This window comes from Cupressus sempervirens, chromosome 8 (assembly GCF_028749045.1).
Source record: "Cupressus sempervirens isolate cs-2001-9-10 chromosome 8, ASM2874904v1, whole genome shotgun sequence".
NCBI classification, from domain to species: domain Eukaryota; kingdom Viridiplantae; phylum Streptophyta; class Pinopsida; order Cupressales; family Cupressaceae; genus Cupressus; species Cupressus sempervirens.
Window position 1 is genome coordinate 215520582 of NC_143125.1, and position 13813 is coordinate 215534394.

The window sequence follows — 13813 nt, forward strand, 5'->3', positions numbered from 1 at the left end:
CATATATATACATACACACACACACACACACACACACACACACACACATATAAACATGTACATGTAAATAAAATATAGATATAAATAATAATTTACATAAATAATTAAATATTTCATTATACATGTACACACTAATCTAAATTCTAAATTTAAATTACCTATAATTTTAAAAAAATAACTCCAAAAATTAGAGGTAATATATATACTTGTATGCACAACCATCAAATCAAATCTAATGTTGTGAAGCACTTAACCCACATTGTGCAAAATCATAAAAAAAATTGTAAATCAATGAGCCACATAGCTCCAATCATGTACCTTATCATCACTAATATAGAAATGCACCCCTTGATGAGAATGCACTCATTTGGATCTCTTTCTACCTTGTCTAGATCAAATTGTGCATGTCTATAGGTCAATTGTACATATATTTCAACTCTCTCAGAATGATTATATTGTACTTGAAGCTTTGATTGAGGTGAACACATATATTTCTCAAAAAAATATAAAATTGGAAGTATATAACTAAGGGGACAACAATTTTTAGATTCATAAAACTACTTAACTTTCCATAGTGTGCTATAACAATATTGAATATGTGGATAGGTTGATCCACTCTCCTTTAATGAAATTTTTTTGGATTCCTCTCCACTCTTCATTTTGTATGTATTGTATTCAAATCTCTTCCACATAATTAACTTTGTAACATTGATTTTCTCAATTTGAAATGGAAATTTCTGCAAATGTCTACAATCAATGCACTTAATTTTTTATATAGTGGACATTGAACTCATTTGCATAATCTAATTTATCACATGGACTTCAAAAATTGTGTCATACTTCTAGGGACAACCACATATTTATTAACTAATGTCATGATTTTTCTATGATTGCAAAGATAGATGAAACTCAACAAGATTTGACAACAAGTTTCATCAATATTATTTATACATACAAATTAGGGCACAACATCACACACATTCTCTGACATAATTTCCACATTTGGAAATTCTTTCTTCAATTCATTGAACAACTAACTTTATGTTGTATCAACAAAATATTTTTGATATAAAATATTTCTATCCATCTCTTCATCTCTCATTTGTATGATATCCCTTCTATTGGATTAAACATGAGAGTGATTGGTCCAATATTGAGTGACACATCTTCTTTCAAAAATTATATCTTTTTGAAGAAGTCTACAAATATTTACCCAATTATTTTCAATATTTTCATTTAACATATCTCTCTTCTGAATATTTGTTTGAACCGTTCTTTTCAAAACATTTAATAATCCAAAACTTGTCTAAACTTGTCATTTATGTATCAACCTTTTGCCATAAATAATAGTCATGAATTCTCTTAGTGCATCACATGAATCAGCTCCTTCAAATTTCCTCTTAACATCATTCAAATCATAAGAAAACTAACCAAGTACTATTTCTTTTACTTGACCTCTTGAGGTTTTCTTATTATTCACACCCAACAACTTCAAAATAGTGTCCTTTCTATTAGAAATGCTTTAGAATAACTGAGAGGAGGAGAGGAGGGGGGGGGGGGGGGGTGAATAAGTTATTCAAGGTCAAAATGTCCTATTCAAAATTTTCACTAAGTATAGTGAACCCATTCAACCATTCATTCATCCATGCTTTAACTTATCTAATCAGCAAGTGACTGTAAATCAACATACAAGCATAAAACATAAGAAATCAACACATGACACAATGATTTACATGGAAACCCAATTTGGGAAAAACCTCCAGTAATATGCTACTCAATTCTCACTCTTCTAAAGTGATGCCCTATAAAAGGCCTACCCTGTTAAAGGCTTACAACACACTATCAAATGTGACCTTGTTAGAGGATTTATCCACCCTATTAGAAGTGGGCTTGGTTAGAGGACTTTAGAACATTCACTTGAAATGTCACCCTATTAAAGGATTTACAAATGGTTGTTAGGCCAACCTAAGTCCATAGGATTTTTCAGATCTAATACAATTGCTAGAGAGTATTAGAAAATCTTGACCTGAGTACAACATACAACTTATCTTGCAGATCTCAGATCACTTTTCAGCTTATACCCTTGCCTAACCTTTAATCTTTGCAACTCTTAATAGCTTGCCCTCCTTTCAAGCTTAGTCTCCTTGAGTCTTCATGCTCAGTGTACCAGTGCAATCATCTCTTCATGACCACTCATAGAAGTAGAGCCTCTGTACTCTTCCTTCTCCTAGATGTCTCCCCCTTGACACCCTTTCAACCACTTTGTAGGCTTGGCTCTTTTGCAGCAATAGTATTAGCAGCTCTTTGCTTCTTGGTCTATGACTCCTTAAATAAAAGTCTTGGAGTTCCTTTTCTCGCTCAATTCTTCCATTCTTTAATTTTAATTCATATGGATTAGGTAGGATTCATTGCATCTAACCCATATTTTGTTTCCTCTAGAAACTTCTTGAACAATCCTTTTAGAATTTTCCTAGAAACAATTTACATAGGATTCTGTGCCAACAAATCATCATCCTTATCTTCCAACTCATTCACAAAATTCAATGTGACCACTATGTTGGCTCAGATTTGGCAAATCTTTTTCATTTGAAATAATGCAGCAGCTTGACACTATTGAAATACTAGTGCTCGACACATACTATGTTACTTGGCACCCTCTATATTTTTCCTGATGTTCAGCACCTGAAGATCACTCGGCACCAATTAAGAATTTTCTAATTCTCGACACCTAATCTTTACTCGACACCTGAAGATCACTTGGAACACACTAGAATTTCTTGTTACTCAGCTCCAACTGGGAATTTTCTCGGCTTCAACTAACTTGCTCGGCACCCACTAAAGATCTTAGTTTAAGCTTTGCAATCAACCTTGTTAAAACTTCTTCCCCTAGTGTTTCTAAGTGTGGCCATCCTCTGTATCCTTAAGTATGTTATCAATACATCATTTAACCATTGTCTTAACTAATCCTTGAACTCTATTACAACATTATAACTCAATCTTAGGTGCTCTTGCTACATCTTGTTGATCAAATCCTCTTCATGAATGAACTAAGTGATAATACTTGGATCTTATAAGAAAATGTCATTTTTAAAAATAGCAGGTTTGACATCAATGAAAAAATAATGATTGAAAACAACAATCTTCTTTATTTGCAACAATCTCCCTCTTTGATCTTCATAATGAGCTTTTTAATCAGATTTCCAATAATCTCCCTCTTTGGCATTGATGGCAAACCAAATTGATCAACCATTAGACTAAACAATTCAACCACAAACTAACTAGGTTAGAATAGTAAGTCAAATGCCAAAAAGTAATTGTAGCTCCATATCTCCTACTACTCTGATTGCTTTATTTCAAATTCTCCCTCTTTGCTAATGTATCCTTGTTCTTTATCTTTTCTTCCTCTATATTTCTCATCTTCTACTATTTTGATCAACCCTATGATTATTTCTATTAAATTTTTCTTCTATCTTCATTTGATCAGTATCTCACATATTCTCCCTCATATTGTTGATTAGTTTCTATTTCACTTCTCCTTCTTGATCCTTTTCTTGATCCTTCTCTTATTGTTTAGTTTCAAACATCTTCTCCCTCTTTGACAACAATGCCAAAGACATATTAGCATCTTTAATATGCAAGTGTAGCTTTGTAGGTTCATTCAATTTCTCTATCTGTCACCTTTCTTGTGACTAGTTTGGAGCTTTGGTACTTCTACTACTTTAGGAATGAATCCCAAAGTAAAAATACTTTGCATCAATGTTTAATGTCTTTATCAATCAACTCATTTGATGTAGGGCATACTTGCTTTTGCTTCAAGTAGCCTTGGCTAGGGGTATCACCCTTAACTTACCTCTAAGATACTTAGAAGCATCCTTAGGTAGTGCCTTTGTGAAGATGTTAGCAATCTGTTCCTTTGAGCTAACATATTCCATCTTCACTTGTTTTTCTTCCACCATTTCTCTTACATAGTGATACTTGATTGCAATATGCTTGGTTTTAACATGTATTATTGGATTCTTTGATATGTTAATAGCACTTGTATTATCACAATAAAGTATCATAGGCTTAGTTACTTCTTCCTTCATACCTTCCAGTAAGTGTTTGATCCATACAATATTGGTGCAATTTATAGCAGCTGCCACATATTCAAATTTAGTAGTGGATTGTGGGGTGAAACTTTGCTTTTTTCTAGTCCATGTAATCAACCTTTTTCCTAAGAAAAGTGCTTCTCCACTGCTACTTTTTCTATCATCAATGTTACCTCCCCAATCTACATCAGTGTAGGCTCTTAGTTCAAATTTTTCACTCCTCTTATAGTACAAACCAAAGTCATCAGTTCCTTTCAGGTATCTCAGTATTCTCTTCACTGCCATTACATGATTTTCTCTTGAATTTTCAAAAAAAATTGTAACTATTCCAATAGTTAATGCAATGTCTGGTCTACTATGTAAAAAATATTGCAATTTTCCAATCATTGATCTATACAATGTCTGATTCACTTTAGTATACTAATCATTCTTGGATAGCTTATGACTTGTTGCCATTGGTGTGCTAACTTGTTTTGATTCTTCTGACCAAAATGTTTTGAGTACTTCCTTGATGTACTTAGATTGGGTCACAAATATACCATGCTTTAACTAATGTACTTGTAATCCAACAAAGAATTTGATTTGTCCAAACATTGATATCTCAAATTCATGCTAATCAGCAAAATCTTTGCATAAAACATCTTTTCCTCCAAATATTATATCATCAACAATAATTTTTGATATCAAAATGTCTTTACCTTCTTCAGCTTTTATGTACAAGTTACTATTGTCATCTGTTCTCTCAAATCCAATCTTCACAAGATATTTGTGCAGTCTTTCATACGATACTCTAGGTGCTTGCTTGCTTCAATCCATAAAGTGCTTTGTGCAATTTGTAGAACATATCCTTGTTCTTCTCATCTACAAACCCATCTAGTTGTTCTATGTAGAATTCTTCTTCCAGTATACCATTCAAAAAAGTAGACTTCATATCCATTTGGTAGACTTTGGAACCTTTGTATGCAGCATATGCAAGTAATGTTCTTACTCCTTCCATTCTTGCAATATGGGCAAATGTTTCCCCATAATCTAGTCCTTCTTCTTGTGCATAGTCTTTGCAAACTAGTCTAGCTTTATTTCTCATTATCTCACCCTTTTCATCAAGTTTGTTTCTGAACACCCATTTGGTACCAATCACATTCTTATCAGCTAGTCTAGGAACTAGAGACCATATTTTTTTCTTCTCAATCTGATCTATCTCTTCTTCCAAGGCTTTATACCAGTCATCATCTTGTAATGCATCTTTCACTATTTTAGGTTCAACCTTACTTAGCAAGCATGATGCATTCCTAAGTCTATTCCTTGTCATTGGTCTGGTATCTTTGTCACCAATAATTTGATCTATAGGGTGATGTCTTCTCACATACTTAGCCAATCTTGGCTATGTCCTTCTTTCCATATTTGATCCTTCAGCTTCAGAGTCATTTTGTTCTTCTTCATTAGGTACTTCATCATTTCTTTCCTATGTATTATTTTCAGAATTAGAATGTGTATTTTGTACATTCTATAGCTCGACATTCACAGGGTGAGACTCAACAAATACTGAAGTTTGTTGCTGATTTCCAACTTGATTTGTAGCATTGTCTTCAATAGTCTTTCCCTCATAGAAGTATACAAAGGATCTATAATCCTCTAATTGCTTGGACTCATCAACTTGAACTTTTGCATGTTCATCAAAATTTATATTTTCACTTTCCACAATCTTGTTAGTGTTAGTTTTCAAACACTTATATGCTTTACTTCTAGTGGAGTATCCAAGGAATATGTCTTTATCACTCTTTGCATCAAACTTTCCATTTCTAGTATCTTTTAGAATATAGCATTTACAACCAAATACTTTGAAATGTTTAAAATTGGGTGAGTGACCATACCATAATTCAAAAGGTGTTGCATTTGTACCTTTCTTGATTTGAACTCTATTTAGTGTGTAGACTGCAGTACTTACAACTTCTCTCCAGTACTTTAGTGTAACATTTTTCTCCATCATCAATATTCTAGCATAGTCAATCATTGACCTATTCTCCCTTTTAGCAATACCATTCTATGGTGGAGTACTTGGTGCTAATGTTTTCCTTTTGATACCTTTGTCATTGCAAAATGTTTCAAACTCTCTTGATGTGAACTCACCTCCTTTGTCTGACCTTAGGCATTTCAGGTTCTTTCTTGTTTCCTTCTCAACTCTGGCCAAATACCACTTAAACATTTGAAATGCATCATATTTTTTCTTTAAAAAAATAGTAGTCATCATCCTAGAATAATCATCTAAAAATAACATTATGTATCTGTCGCCTAGGTAGCTTTCTACTTTTATTGGACCACATAAGTCTGTATAGACTAACTCTAGTACTTCATTGGAAGTGTATGTTTTTCTTTTGAAAATAGACTTAGTCATCTTCCCTAGTTCACATTGTTTACACATTTTTTTTACAGGTTTCTTCAACTTGGGCAACCCTCTGACCTTCTTCTTCTTGCTGATGTTGATCAGATTATCAAAGTTGACATGACACAACCTTTTATGCCACAGCCACACATCATCAATTCTAACAAAAAGACATATGGCATCTTCCATATCAAGATAAAAGAGATTACTCCTAGTTTTTTCACCCTTTCCTATCAGATTTCCATCAGTGTCATAGATCTTGGCAGTTTTATTTCCAAATTCAACTTTGCAACCTATATTGCCCAACTGTGCTACATTCAACAAGTTGTAGTTCAATCTTTCAACATAGTCTGCATTATCACATGAAATCTTTTCTTTGAACTTAATAGAACCCTTTCCCCTTGATTTGACATGGGGCATCATTACCAAATCTAACATTATTTCCATCATACTAAGTAAAGGTAATGAACTTAATTTATCTCCTATCATGTGATGTGAACATCCACTGTCAATGATCCACTTCTCATTCTCATTCATATAGGTAACCAATGTTGTTGCTTCATCTTCCTCTTTGTCTAATTCATCCTTCATGGACACATAGACTACCTCATCATCATTTCTCATCAGAATCTTCTTTAACAATGTAGCATCTCTTGCCTTTCTCCTTGTAATCTTTGTTGTCATCTTCTCTCTTATTTTTGTACTTATTTCCTTCTTTGTAATTCTTCTTCTGTGGATATCTTGTAGCAATATGACCAATTTCATTGCAATTAAAACATATAATAGGGAGCTTACCTTTGAATTTACCTTTTCCTCTATGGAATCTCCTAGCCAGTAGTGCTTCCAACTATTCCACATCTTCCTCATCTGTGCTACTATCACTAGATGCATGTTTTCCTTTCCTTCTCTTCATACTTGATGTTTCCTCCTCAATGTCTTTTATTTATCATCTTGGCCTTGAAAGTAGATTCAAGGTTCTCAGGTCTGTAGTTATCAAAATTGAATAGCTCAAATGCAGTAAGTCTTCCCACTATTTCTTCAAAAGTTAGTGTATTCCCTTGTAGACACCTTAGCTCTTGAGTGGCTAAAACTCTAATAGCATAGATAGGAAGCATAGTTCTTAAGTATTTACTTATTTTAGTTTCTTCCTCCAATTGACCACCTAGACTTCTTATTGCACTTATCACTTCTTTCATTCTTATAGCATACTGGGCAACATTTTTCACCTTCCTCCATTTTCATGTCATCAAAACTTCCTCTTGGGCTTTCTCTTTTTTCTCTCTAGAAATTCTAATCTCCTTCATAGATTTCTGATAAGGGTTTTCATTTCTTGAATGCAGTGTCACAGTCTTTGATGTCATCATATTCTACATAATTAAGTGTAGAGGCAATTTCCAACATTGCTTGGTTGTGTTCCTTCTTTTTGTTCAAATCATCTGTAGTTAGAGGTCCTATTGGAGTTCCATGTTCTATTCCAATGGAGGTTTGTGCATAGTCACCTATTGATCCAAGGTGCAATTTCATCAGAGTCTGCCATACAAAAAAGTTGTCTTTGTTGAGTTTAGGAACTTCTCTCTTGTACATCTTGATCTTCATGCTTCTAGTACCTTGAAAATAAATCAGCAAATGACTCTGATACCAATTGTTAAAAATGATTTAGAATAAATGAGAGGGGGTGGGGGTGAATCAATTATTCAAGGTCCAAATGTCCTATTCAAACTTTTCACTAAGTATAATGAACCCATTCAACCATTCATTCATCCATGCTTTAACTTATCTAATTAGCAAGTTACTATAAATCAACATGCAAGCATAACACATAAGAAATCATGTAATGACCCTTTCCAATAGGCCACTAAAAAAAATCCTAAATTTAATACATTGCTAAAGTATATTGCTGAAATAAGGAAATAATAATACCAATGTATTCATTCAATGAAAACCAAATGTTCTTACAAATGATATGGCAATTTTTAGCACCAAAACATTATGACATGGCACATTACAGAAAAACCCTAACTGGCTGTATACAATTGAGAACTTGTTACAACTACAAACTAAAATGAAGAACCTGGATTGATTAGATACTAAAGACTGACTGCTAAAGATGATATGGTGAAAGTGCAACTCCATTTGAAACTCGAAACCAACAATTAAGCACAAGTGAAAGGAGTGGAATATCCTTCCCACAGCTACAATAATTTAAGTGATCTTTCACACCCTCAAAATTGCATACCAATTGACATTTTTCATTCTCAATGGCCAATTGTGACTACTTGAAAAAACCCTAGGCTCCACAACGCACATCAGTAAATATCAATAATAAATCTCGATGATAGGCAATGCGCCCTCAATGCCTATTTATTCTTTTTTCTTGATAGGTCGGACTCCTCTTTAATTTTTTCTCCACTTCTTCCAACAACCTCTAGAAGATTATTTTATTTAATGACTTTATAAAATATATCACTTTATTAAATTAATTAAATATAAAGTTACCTTGTAATATATATTTTTTATTGATAACTTTATAAATAATTAACTCCTCCAAAAAAATGGGACATTATAGGTCTGCCCCTCCTAAAATTGCTTGACCTCAAGCAATCTTAATGCTAGATGCTAAAAAATCACTTCTCCATCCCAAGTAGCATCTTCAACGGGTAAATCTTTCCACTTAACTAGATACTCTCTGATTAATCTCCTGCAAAGCTGCTTCTCTCTACTATCCAGAATGGATTCTGGCACTAAGATCAATTTCCCCTCATCATCTAAGGGAGGTAATACTACAGAAGGCATCACATTTTGACCCAATACCTTTTTGAGGCATGATACATGAACCACATTGTGCACTCTACTATTTGTGGGAAGCACCAACTCATAAGCCACCTCACCAACTAGCTTGATGATCTTGAATGGTCCATAATAGCGTAGCTTGAGTTTCGCTACACCACTCTTCTTGAGAGTGGACTACTTATATGGCTACAACATGAGATAAACCATATCATTTACCTCAAAACTATGCTAAGTCCTCTTCTTATCTGCATACTGCTTTTGTTGGTTCTGAACTGTAGCAATGTTGTCTTTGAGAGTAGCAACTATATCCTTACTTTCCTATAATAGTTCACCTGCACGGGGTACTCGACTGTCTCCCAACAACAAATATAAGAAACTAGGTGCCTCATAACAATAAAGTGCCATGAAGGGTGTCATTTTTATAGTCATATGATATGTAGTATTGTAATAATACTCATAGAGATATATCCATCTGACCCAAGCTCATTATTGATTTGCCACATAATTCCTCAAATACCCTTCCACCCATTTGTTTACAATCTCTGTTTGACCATCGGTCTATGGGTGATAACTAGTACTAGGTGTAAGCTCAGTGCCACACAACTGAAATATATCCTGCCAAAAGTGACTCATGAAGCGGCTATCCCTATCACTCATAATGCTCCAAGGCAAACCATGTAATCTAAAAACCTCCCTGAAGAAGACCTTTGTCACCTGAGTTGATGAGTACATAGTAGCGATAGGGAAGAAGTGAGCATATTTTGTCAGTCTATCCACCACCACATAGATACAATTGCACCCTTGGGCCCTGGGCAAGCTCGTAATAAAATCCATAGAGATGCACTCCCACTTCAGGAATAGGAAGTGGTTGTAGCAGCCCTGTTGGATAAGTGTGTTGTTGTTTGTTTTGCTAGCAAACATGAAACTCATGCACATACTGCAAAACATCAGCCTTAAGTCCCTTCCAAGTGAACCGTTCCCATACTACTGTGTAAGTCTTGAAATACCTAGGATGGCCTGTTGTAGGTGAATTATGGAATGGTCTCAAAATCAACTTCTTCACTTTCGATCCTGGGACTAAGTAAATCATGTTCTTGTAAATGATCAAATTGAGAGTGTATCTGGTGTCAATTGTTGTTCCCTCCACTATAGCAGAGGCCCACGTATCTTTGACATATTCTACTACAATCAAGTGTCGCCAATCCTCTGATATCTGAATCATAGAAGTGAGGTGTGGCCTATGGGATAAAGCATTCACAACAATATTTTGTGTCCCCTTTACATATTGATATCAAAATCATAGGCTTGTAACTTACTCACCCACTTTTGTTGATGATCATTCAGGTCCCACTATCCCAAAAAGTGCCTCAAACTATTATGATCAATTTTAATACAAAATTTATTGCCCATAAGATACTGTCTAAATTTGGCCAAGGCATGCATGATGGCCAACATCTCCTTATCATATATGCTGAATGATCTCTCAGCCCCTCTAAGTTTCCTACTCTCATAAGCTATAGGATGCTTTTCCTAAATGAGTACAACACCAACTCCCTCTCTAGAAGCATCACATTGAAGCTCAAATGGCTTCATGAAATTAGGCAATGCTAATACTAGGCATGTAGTCATTATTTCATTGAATCACATAAAATAATCATATGCCTCTTGAGTCCATACAAATGCCCCTTTCTTTAGCAAATATATCATGGACGCTGCATGTTGTGAGTAGCCACTGACAAACCTATGATAGAATCCACATAGACCAAAGAACTCTCTTAACTATGTAAGGTTCTTTGGTGGTGGCCAATCAACAATAGCACAGATCTTTTCAGGATCCATTTGCACTCCTTCCTCACTAATGATGTGTCCAAGATACAACAATTCTATCATCCCCAAATCACATTTGGACTCCTTGGCATACAAGGACTCCCTTTGTAAAATACTCAATACTATCTCCAAGTGTTCTAAATGTTCCTACCATGTTCTACTATAAATCAAAATATTATCAAAGAACACTAGCACAAATTTCCTTAACTGACAGTGGAAGATCTTGTTCATAGTGGACTGAAAACTGGCAAGTGCATTAGTCAAACCAAAAGGCATGACTACAAACTCGAAATGCCCACAATGACATCTGAAAGTAGTTTTTTCAATATCCTGCTCTTGAACTCTGATCTGGTGATAACTTGATCTCAAATCAAATTTTGTGAAATAACAAGCCCCATGCAATTCATCTATCAGCTCACTGATGCGTGGGATCGGATACTTGTTCTTTATAGTTCTCTTATTCAACATCCTGTAATCAATACACATTCATAGAGTTCCATCCTTCTTTTTTACCAAAACAACAAAAGATGTAAAAGGTGACTTACTTGGTCTGAAGTGTCCCATTGCTAGCAACTCCTTGATGGTCCTCTCAATCTCATCTTTGAGTCATTTTGGGTGTTGGTATGGTGTGATCATGACAGGCTTAGCACCTTCCTCCAGCTCAATAATGTGCTCAATACCTCTGTTTGGTGGCCTGCCTGGTGGAATCTCACTAAATACCTTCTCATAATTGATTCTAAATTTTTGAATATTTGGATGATATTCAGTCTTATGTTGCTCCTCTTGGGTAGGCATCAAGGCACATATTTCAACCCACTCTATATTATTATGCCTAGCTAATCTCTCCAACCGCCTAAATGAGATAGTCTTAACGTCACCATTATGGATAGCCTTTAGCACATGAGTCCTACCATCCAACATGAATTGTATCTCCATATCCTCTAATCTCAGGGTAGCCTCCTTTAAAGAATGTAGCCACTGCATCCCAAGTACTATGTCCATGTCACCCATGTTGACCACATGATAGTCTGTCTTAAACTCATAGTTGTTCAGGCGCAAAGGTAAATCTCACACAATCCTATCACAATGAAGAGTATATCCATCAGCTACCTTGACTCTTAGTCCCTTGAACTCCTTAGTAATGAGTCCATGCCTCTCCACAAATTGTGCATCAATGAAATTATTTGTGGCACCTGTATCCAATAGAGTAATAATCTTTTGTCCTACCAAGACTCCCCGAAATCTGAAAGATCCCTCTCTTTGAATACTAGACAGATGTGCCTCCTATAAATGTATCTTTGGAGCCTCTTTTTTCTTAGCACTATCTACCTCTTGTTCAGCCTCTACCTCATTAGGATCTTCATCATGGGGCTCTAAGATTTCTGAATCTAAACCTTCGTAGTAAGCTCACATCGCCTAGTTAGCCTTCCCCTTAGGCCTCATAGGACAATCATGACCAAACTCATAGGGACCTTTGCAAAAGAAGCATAGCTTCTTCCTACATAGGTCATTAAGTGTTTTCTTATCCCAAGGTGCAGCTAGCTTGCCTTTTGAGTCACTAACCTTCTCTTTACCCTTTTTGAATTCCCCTTTGATATTTGTAAATGATGAAGAACCCTTTGAACTAAACCAATTTGCTGGAGCTGCAACTACGAGATTTCTTCATGGCTTCCTATAATGTAGGAGGATCAAAGGCCTTTACCCACCCCTTGAGTGGTTCAGCTAATCCCTCTTTGAATAAAATGACTAGCCTCCTTTCTGAAATGTTAGGCACCATCACTGCAAGCTTTTGGAAGTCATTGATAAATTGTTCTAAGCCTCTTGACTGTCTCAATTGGGCTAACTCCTAAAAATAAACTTTAGGATTTTTTTTATCAAACCTTTCTATCAATCTATCCACAAAATCTTGATAGGTGGTTACCTAATTGTGTTGCAATGTGATCATGCCATGTGTCCACCAATCATGTGTTGCCCCATCTGAGTGTAAAGTGGCATACTTGAGCACTTCAAATTATGTCATACTCTTCAGAGACATGAAAGTATCCACCTTATGAATCCAAGCACGAGCAGTCATTTTTTCATTTCTATCAAATGTGGGTAATACCAACTTGTTGGTGACCTGTTGCAACTCATTATGTTTATCTACCTACTTTTGCCTAGCAGCTCTATAGTTTAGGTACCTGTCAAATGTCCATCCATCCTATACATATTCTGGTAATGAATCCCACTTATTCCTCACTTTTTGGAGTTCATCTACAATATCTATTACCATAGCATTAGGGGTGCATGCTGGAGTTTCTTCTTTGAATGTAAGACATGTGGGTCTATCAACTATTCCAGATCGTGTCCTATGTTGTGATCCTGCTATGCTCCTATCATCTTGGTTAGTATCATGATTATTTCTCCTATTTTCCCCAATCAAATGTTGCATCATAACCATGATTTCCTATGTACTTGCCTTTATTGACTATAGAAGCCTCTCTTGATGCTATAAAGTCTCATCATCTTGCACACTTCTAGATGGGCTTTGAGAACATCTCTCAGTCATCTTCTTAGTTATGCTAGTTCCCTATGTAAATTGGCTAGATAAGCCCTATCAAGCTAGTAGGAAACCTACTCTAATAGCACTATAATGACCCTTTCCAATAGGCCACTAAACAAAACCCTAAATTTAATACATTGCTAAAGTATATTTCTAAAATAAGGAAATAATAGTGCAATGTGTTCA